The sequence below is a fragment of the Lichenostomus cassidix genome, chromosome 4, assembly GCF_008360975.1.
Source record: "Lichenostomus cassidix isolate B80296 chromosome 4, HeHo_3.0, whole genome shotgun sequence".
Lineage (NCBI taxonomy): Eukaryota > Metazoa > Chordata > Aves > Passeriformes > Meliphagidae > Lichenostomus > Lichenostomus cassidix.
Genome location: NC_139484.1, coordinates 60982208 through 60991150, shown reverse-complemented (window position 1 = coordinate 60991150; position 8943 = coordinate 60982208). Strand labels below are relative to the sequence as shown.

The 8943-nt window shown below is 35.3% G+C and overlaps 1 long non-coding RNA gene across 2 annotated transcripts; it reads right to left on the bottom strand.

Moving 5' to 3' along the window:
* Positions 1-3319: 3319 nt before the first annotated feature.
* On the bottom strand, positions 3320-8567 carry LOC146438649 (uncharacterized). Of its 2 annotated transcripts, none has more exons than XR_014852107.1 (4): positions 8502-8567; positions 5612-5752; positions 5345-5520; positions 3320-4143 (listed from the first exon to the last, which is right to left on the bottom strand). It is a non-coding gene; the product is annotated as an uncharacterized LOC146438649 (long non-coding RNA). The 2 variants fall into 2 exon arrangements; XR_014852108.1 differs by having other exon boundaries at positions 5345-5517.
* Between the last annotated feature and the right edge of the window lie 376 nt (positions 8568-8943).

Below are 8943 nucleotides of genomic sequence, written 5' to 3'. Positions count from 1 at the left end.
CAAAATTAATTTAGAATTTGTTGAAATGAAACAAATTTATTGAACAAATTTACAGTTAACCGAGACCAAGTAAATCTCACAATACCAACTTTAATATGTCTTGTTATATGACAACATCAGAAGAAATTTTCCCTAAATGGGACAAAAAAAAAGATTTCACAATATCTCAGTTTTTCTGTGTGTGTTCAAGTTGGTGCCCAGCTACAGATGATGGTACCAAATTGTTTAACAAATTACTGCAAATGTGTGGCTGAGGTGTTCTCAATGTCACATATTCAGAATATGAACCACTAAGGGATAGAATTATTGGACCTAATAAAGAAGCATTAGTTGACTTTCCATGAGCCAAACGGCACAAGAGGATAAATCATTATGAGAAAATTTTTGGCTTGAAGAACATCTTAAAATTTACGAACTTTCCAGATACCAACTCAAAGCTAGCTCTTCAGGCCCTGTAAGCTGGATATTGGAAATGATAGACTTGCTCTTTATAAATGGCTGTGTTGGCATGTGTCTGACTTAAGGCAGTTCAAAGAATTCTGATGAGAAGGAGGGAGTTTGTTCTTCTCAATAGTCTACATTGTAAGAATAGAACTTAGGCCCAAATGGCTGCCAACAACATTTTTCAGCATTACAATAATAGCAGAATCTACCAGAACCTAACTTTTCTGTGTTGCTACTATGAAGGCCAAATACTTCAGAGTCCTTGGAATAATTTCTCATCCGTCTACTCCCTATTCTCTCTCAATATTCCTACCATTTCTCCTCTTACTCTTTTAATGAATCTTTATTTAATAGTTGAGTATTGAGGAGAGCCCCATTCAAAGTTTAAGTTCCTGCATAAAAATTTAGAAAAAAAGTCATACGATGAGTTCTGTGCTCCCAGACAAAAACACAAACTAGCAAACCTCTAACTAGTGTGTCCCTGAACAAAAATTTGATCTTTACATGCTCACACATTGTGCATTGATCAATCTTATTTATTAAGTGGACTGGCAGATCCTTGCATTAAAATTGAAGTGAACCACTGGCATTCATAGCAGATGCTTATGATTAAGCTGACAATAAAACTCACGTTTATATAATGTCTTACTGCATGGGATGCATTTACTTTTATAACTATGTCATGATTTAGAACATCAGTTAATGTGAAAATTATGCATTTAAGGTTTAACACTGTGTAAATGCCAGATAAGTGGAATTGAAAAGTCCATTTTGCTTTTTCAATACAGTCTCTAAAGGCAGTTTAGAACTTTTAGTTAACAGCTGCATTAATAATTTTTTGTGCTTTTATTATAGAAATGGTTAGAAAAACCCATTTGACACTTTGAATACAATGAACAATTCCACCTGCTCTCCACTCTTTGCTTTTATTGCAAAATGCTGTGCCTTTATTGCAGAGCTATTTACTACAAATAGCCTTGCTATAACATCCTGTATTAGTATCTTTGCTATATATAACCAAGGCTGTTGATGTCACTACATTAACCACCATTCTCTGACCCTGAAGGGTTGAAAGTCTTTCCAAGAGGATGCATTTTTCTTTGTACAGAAATTATTAGTCCTGCCTTGCAAGAACGAAAAAAATATTCCCCTGGGCTGACTTGTGTCATCATAGTATTCTTAAAAACACATCAGTTGAGCAGTCACACTATTTCTGTCCTGGTCTTATAACTGCTTATAGGAGTTTATCTACAGGAGAATTTTCAGAGCATGGGGTTTAAAGAATTCTTGTGACTAATCCTGTCAGCTGTGGAAGCACAAGTGAATGAGTCAAGATGGCACACTCCCAGGTTTGGTAGCTGCTAATAGATCTTCTTATTATTTGGGACAAATTAATGGGATTTCCATTATTCAGGTGAGTATCTGCATGGATAGCCATGATTGTGATGCAGTTCCTCCCACCCATTAAATTCTGTGCGTGAAGGAAACTAAAGGTCAATGTCTAAACCAATCCATAAGCCAAAGTTTAAAAGGATCATTGTGAGAATATTTCTGAAATAAAAATAAGTGATAGACTTCTCATCTGGAGGGGAAAGACCTGAGAACTCAGTGCTCTACCAGTGTGATTTACCTGGTGATTATTTCATGGACCATGAATATTAATGAAAAAAAACTCTTTTGTAAAAAATGGAAAAAAAAAAAATCCGAGCTGGTATCTTAACTTCTAAATCATAATTTTTGAGTCTAACACATGCAAATGAATATTTTTTACAATATTTCTTCCCAAACCTCTTCAATTGCCTGTTTGCATGCATGGGCATCCCTAAGAAAAATAAAACATATTCAGTTGCATTTATTTATACATTTTATATAACTCCACAACTTTTATTCTCAGTTAATGGATAGCAAATCCACATCTCTTTGTACTTATGGTAGTGCAAAGATACACAAACGAAATAGTTCCTACACAGAATTCCAATTCCCAGAGAATTAAAGAATTTCCTTCACAAATAACTTTGATTTCGAGGAAGTTGAATTCAACCTAGGGTGATAAAGCATGCATTATTTATTTTCCTTATGACTTCTAAATGTTACTTAATCTGTTCATAAAGGGGGAATTCAATTTTATTTAACTTTTGTGAACGAAGATCCCTGTGCTGCAGAATGCTTTACCTCGAAATTGTCACCCTTGCCTCTTAAACAGAATCCAGAGAGAGAAAAACCCTCCTCAGAGTTAACCAGTCATATTTCATTTATTGTTGGGCTTTATAATCATATTTTCTATCCATTATTAATTCGTAATTAAGAAGCAATGAGCAAAAATTATTGCAAGGTTTCATTTCTGCCCCAATTAACATTTTGATTTTTGCTTTGGGGTCTTCATTACAAGTAAGTTGTCAAACTAAATGATGTGGCAAGTTATCTATATTTAGCAACCTGTAATTTTAGCTTGTGTTTTACTGCTTGAAAACATGAGCAACTGACATCACTGCAGACAACAGGAAAGAAAAATGAACTAATATAAAATCCCCAATAGCATGCATTAATCTTTTGTGACTTAAACCCTCTGCCTGGCCTTTCTTTGAAAAGACAAAGATTTCCAAGCTGATTAAACCCAGAGGAAAGGCTATTTTGCATATATCATATAAAAAGCCCCAAGCTGCCCTAAACATTAGCCTAAAATTTAGCTGTGATCAAATTCTTCTTAGATAGTCATGTACCAGCTTGGGATTCTTCCAATTTTATTCCTCAAAATCTGATAAACTTGGAGTCCCACTTTTTATTAATCAAAAGTGTGGTTGCATTTATCTGATTTCATAAGAAGTTCTACAACTATTCTAGAAGACATGGTTTTAGAACCATGTTTATACTACCGAGTTTAGTGGAGTTTTGCTGTTAGAAATAAATCACAGCACACATCTACTCTGAGTAGATCAGGAGTAAATTCTAACATTAATTCTAAATTTAACTGGCAATTTCTTAAGCTTAGCTTTGCCATCAGTTAAGCTTAATTTTACCCAGGTATCCTCCAATGTATTCAGAGTCACAAACCACATATCTCGTGGCTTTAGGTCTTATTCCTGCATCTTCTGTAGTACAAAACAGCTCAAAAATACATGGTAGGTAAAATGTCAACATAAATAATCAGAGCAAATTTGATGCCCAAAAAGCTCAAAAATCTGTGCAGAACTTAAAAGCAACTGTTTAGGTCTGGAGAAGCCAATTCTAGTCTGATTCATCTGAAGTCACTGCAAGCTCCACTCCTGTCTTTGTCATGAATACTGAATAAAAGACCACATCTGTACTCAACATTTTTCCAAGCTGCTGAAAGGCTTTAGATGGTCAATGCAATTTCCAGCATAATTCTCCCTCAGAACTAACTCAACCTGGAAGTTAGTTTGAAGCCTCATTTCTGAGAGCCATCCTGAGGACCATACTTTGGACCAAGTGTTACACTATAGTTACTCCAAACAGGAAGAAATCGTTCAATTTAAGATACAAATGAGAATCAGAAGTCTTCATCATGTCAATAGAAGATAACTACTCAGTGTGGCTCACTGACCTCAAAACTATCTTCTTACTAAGAAGTGACTGATTAGCATAAAAAAGGAATAAAAATTTTTACTTGGTTGGAATATTTTTGAGGAGGAATCTGGCTTCTTTTTCCCTCTGTCTGGCTGGAGACAGATTATATCCACCCTTGATATCAAAGAATATTACAAATAAAGGTTGTTAAACATAGGATTAACATTGAAACTGTTTTTTCCATTATTAATTCCAACCAGCATAAGTTGACAGGCACCTAGGAGCTGTGCAGTGTTTTTCCAAATTCTAATTTTAATGCATTGTAATAAAATTGTTTATGTGCAATGTTGGCATAATTGCTTGCAGATACACATTAAGAAGTTATTTCCTAAGCTGTGCAGAACTGAAATCCTATGGCATAAAAGTAGGAGTAAATAAATATTGCAATATATTTTGTAGAACATCTTAATGCACCATGTATCCCATAAATCAGAAAAAATGCACTACTTCCCTTGCTTCCCTGGATTTACCCCAAAAGAAGATAAGGTTGTCTAAGATACAATCCTATCTTGAACATAATCCTTTGTATTTTATCTCTAAAGGTCTCACCAAGTGTGTGAAATAAGACATTGAATCATATTGGGGATGATGATGGGGGAAAAAAAAAGGCTTTAAAGCTAGAACTGGACAAAGCTAAATCAAGGCAATGAGCACCATAATATCTGCTTGAAGTCAAAGTGCCTTTGCCAACTCTTTTGGCTAAAAACCAGCTTAATATTCCAAATATTCAAAGTGGGATCCTTAAAAGTATGTACAAAATGCCTCCTGTCCATAGCCAGACTTCTTAAAGTTGTTTCCCTTTATACAGGTAATGTTTTAACTCCCTTGATCAAAGGTTCTAATTGCCCCTGGAAAACTTTTGCAAAAAATGGGTCTGGCTGCTGAATGTTTGTGGATTTATACCCAATAACAGATATTTTGCAAAGCAACATCAAATTCTAAATAAATGAGACCAGAATTATTGTTTGACCTTGAATCAAAGTGCCCTGACAGAGCTCCTGTTCTCATGTCCAAACTCTCTTTTATCCTCAGAACTGTTAGAATAGAGTTCCCTTCTCTTTTGAGCCAGTAATGGCTCCTGGCTGTAACTCTAAGCTGCAATTTCATGCTCTCAGTACTCAGTTTCTAGGAAGCATCTTTTAAGCTTGAGAACAAGCTAGTCATTCAACCTTTCTGTAATAAAGGCACTTCAGATTTTTTCTGTAGATACAGTGACCAAAAGAGCAGTGCTGAAGGTCTCATCAGGGATCAAAGACTTCTAATTCTAACAACTGATCAGTATCCAACCCATATCAACCATCAGAGCTCTACATACCTCATGTTTCCAGCTTTTGGACCATCAGCTTGGCAGCTCAAAGACCTCAAGATAATGAGAAATAAATTTTATCCTGATTATCCAAGGGATGTTCCTCAGGAGCAGCACATGCATGTGAACTTCTCATAAATCTTCAGGGAGTAACTTCTTCATGAGGAAGCTGCTTCCAAGACCTGCTGCTAATTTAAAAGAGAAAAAAAATACTGAAATGTCTGTTGTCTGGTACTTAAGAAAACAAAAAGCAGCTAAAAAGCAGGTATAGTTTACCTACCCCTCCTTGTAGCCTTGTTGTAGAACAGCAAGGAGATGCAGAGCTTGAGGTCCAGCTTGCATCAAAGCATTGGCAACCATGCTGGCAGGGAAATTGGGTTTTCTCCTTTTTGTAGTTCTGATTATGCTGAAATCAGGCTAAAGCAAACAAAATAATTGCTATGCACTGAAAGATTAAAGATCTTGTTTTTCTGGAAGTATTAACATCACCTTTTATCTTGTTTGAACTCCACTTTAGTACCCCAGAGCAGGTTTTGGAAGTGGTCTGGATTATCCTAGCCACACAGACAGTCAGCTGGTGATTCAGAATTGACAAATGTCACTAAGAATGATGAAAACTTTATTTATGTAAAACTTTAGAGAAGGTAATGACATTGACCTTAGAGTTAGTCTAGAAAAAAGGTCAAATCAGATTAATTACTATATCTTAACTAATTTATTGAGGTTGGCAGATGTGCTTCTAGAACATGACATTATTTTGAACTTGCTTCACCCTAATCCAACCAGGAGAGGTATCTCCAAATATCATTTTTCAGAGAAAATTATCACATTCCACATATTCAACAATGTCACATGCAACTCTAAATTTTTCATTTTGGTTGTCCAAACTAACAATTCAAACAAGTTATTTATGGTAACAGGCTTCAACTAAGTTAGGTTTTTGTGGTTGTTTGATGTTTTCTTATACAGCAAACCAGGACAAAAAAGACTAATCAAATACTTTATCTTATACAGGTTATTTTACTCAGATCACAAAAAATTGAACAAATTACCATGAATTAAGCATTAGATGCACTTTTCCTTTTGATTTTGCATGTGCTATCCAGCTTGATAAGACAAGAATCATCAGATACAAAGGCCTTAGGATGAAAATAATTATAATTAACTTTAACATAGCCAGAAGCCAACCCTTCATTACAGCACTGAAAAAATTTCATGTTAATGAGAAGGCACATCTTCTAAACAGACAGTTTCACAGCTTGAGAAAATAAGAGCTCCTTTTCCTTCCAGGCAAACAAACAACAATGACAAAGTAATTTTCCAAGTTCTGAGGTCCTGCCAGGACCTGCCTACATCTACTATATCTGAATTTCTCTGCTTTCCAAATATGAGTACTAGATCACTTCTCTAGCTTTAGACTAGGATTTCTGATTTATTTCACTTGTAGGCACCACATTAAGAATCTTGTCATTCCAAATGGCAGCTGCCACTTCATTTTGCAGTTTTATTTCTTATTTGGATATTACTTTTAAAACATCTGCAAATTAGGAGTGAACATACCATGCTATGGATTATTACAATATGCCTCTATTTGGTTCTTTAATGGTATAATTTATAAAATCATCATTTTTAATATGAATCCTTGTTCTCATCATATTTCCATTATTCTCACAGCTACAATACATTGTTATGCAAACTACAGATTAAATTATTTTCATAACTTGGTGGTGGTTTTTTGTTTGGTGGGATTTTCTTTTGTTGTTCCTGTTTGTTTGGTTTTGGGATTTTTCTTTAGATAACAGACAAAAAATGATACTATGGAAAAACATACTGAAAATTTGTTGAAGTCAAGGTAAATGACATCCAAGAAAACAACCCTGAAAGCTCAGCCCCAAAAAGTTTACCCTGAAACCCACACTTCCCATTGGCAGTCACCTTCCTTTTGCACATATACCTGATTTTGTCTTTCAAGAATACTTCTTACACACTTTTCCAAAGAACTGAAGTTTAAGAGATTTTTATCTTTTCATGTTCTTTTCTGACACCTCACTCTTTAACAAGGTGAGCACAAAAACTGCCATTTTTCAGTCGTTAAAACCCTCCTTATCTCCATCTGTTGCTTGCAAATCTTATTAAATACTGGGAAACACATTCACAGATTGGAGAGATTTAAGTTTTTTACAGGAACATCTTTCCCATAAAAAGAAATCCCTCAGAGTTGCTGTCCCTCCACACAGCTGTTCTTCAGATAGACTGGATAATATTAAGGTTAAAAATACTTATTTTTAGAATCACAAAATGGTTTGGGCTGGAAGAGACCTTAAAGATCATTTCCTTCCAACCCCCTGCCATGGGCAGATACCTTCCACTAGCCCAGGTTGCTCAGAGCATCAGCCAACCTGGTCTTGAACACTTTCAGGGATTCACTTCCGATCAATAATGCAGTGATTTCTGCATTATTGATCTTTTTCTGATGCACACCATCCTCATACAGAAAACATATGGAATGATAAAGAACAGGTGACCTCAGTGAGTTGTTCTAAGTACACACAGAACTCAAGACATGAGACCACATTGCCATTCTTAGACAGGGAATAACTCTGTTGTTATTACTCACAAAAGTAGTTAATTATTTTCTGGCAAAACTCAAAAGACTAAATAAGAAGATCAGATTGTCCCAGTTAGTTTTTCTTACCCTTTTTCATACCCCTGATAAACTGAATTCAGTGCAGCAGGAAAGATCACATAGACACCTACTAAGATCTCATATGTGAAAGAGATTAGATTTAGAAAAATTAAGATTAAGGAAAATTTTATAAATATAGAACCACTCTGTATTTTTAAGGAGGTGCATACCATACATACCCAGGCAACAGAGAAATATCTCAGCATTAGGAGAATACTACTAGCATTTTTAGTTATTGCACCAAAGAAAACCCCCAAACTTCCATGGCATACCACAATGAATTACAACTTTCTGACTAACTACCGTTATAACTAAAGAAAAAAGAAGAGGGAAAAAGTAAATCTCATACACTTCAAGAAGCAAGAGATTTAGGGAGTTAGATTTCTGTAACTGATTTCTTTAGACATTCATCTTTAGCCTTTTTCTACTAACAGAACAAGAATTGCTAAGAAAATAGACTTTTGGAAAGAAAATACCTACAGAAACAATCAAGCTCTTCTGAATTTTATCACTTTTCTTTTCCCTTCTGCTCTTAGGGATCTAAGTGCTTAAAACCACTTTACTGAGCTCCTCTGTGTTATATAGGGACATTGACTTCTCCCACTTCCAGCAGGCTTTACTTGTTAATTAGCCCTTAATTAAAATGAGTTGCAGCTGGTTTGAGACACTCTCTTCTCCCCAACCCCAGTGCCCTGTTTCTAATTTCAGAACTAATAAAAATTCCCACATGCAAGTCTGGTCTGGGTACTTTTCTTGAGAGAGTGTATTCAGCATTTTTTTAATGCTCTTTCCTCTTCCTCTCTGTTTGTCTTCTAAGTACATAATTTTAAGAATAGCTTTTGCTTCTTGTTTTCTTTTTTTTTTCCCTCCCCTACTGTTCCTCTGCTGTTTAGGAAGTACTGCTGCAGTCAATTACACACTT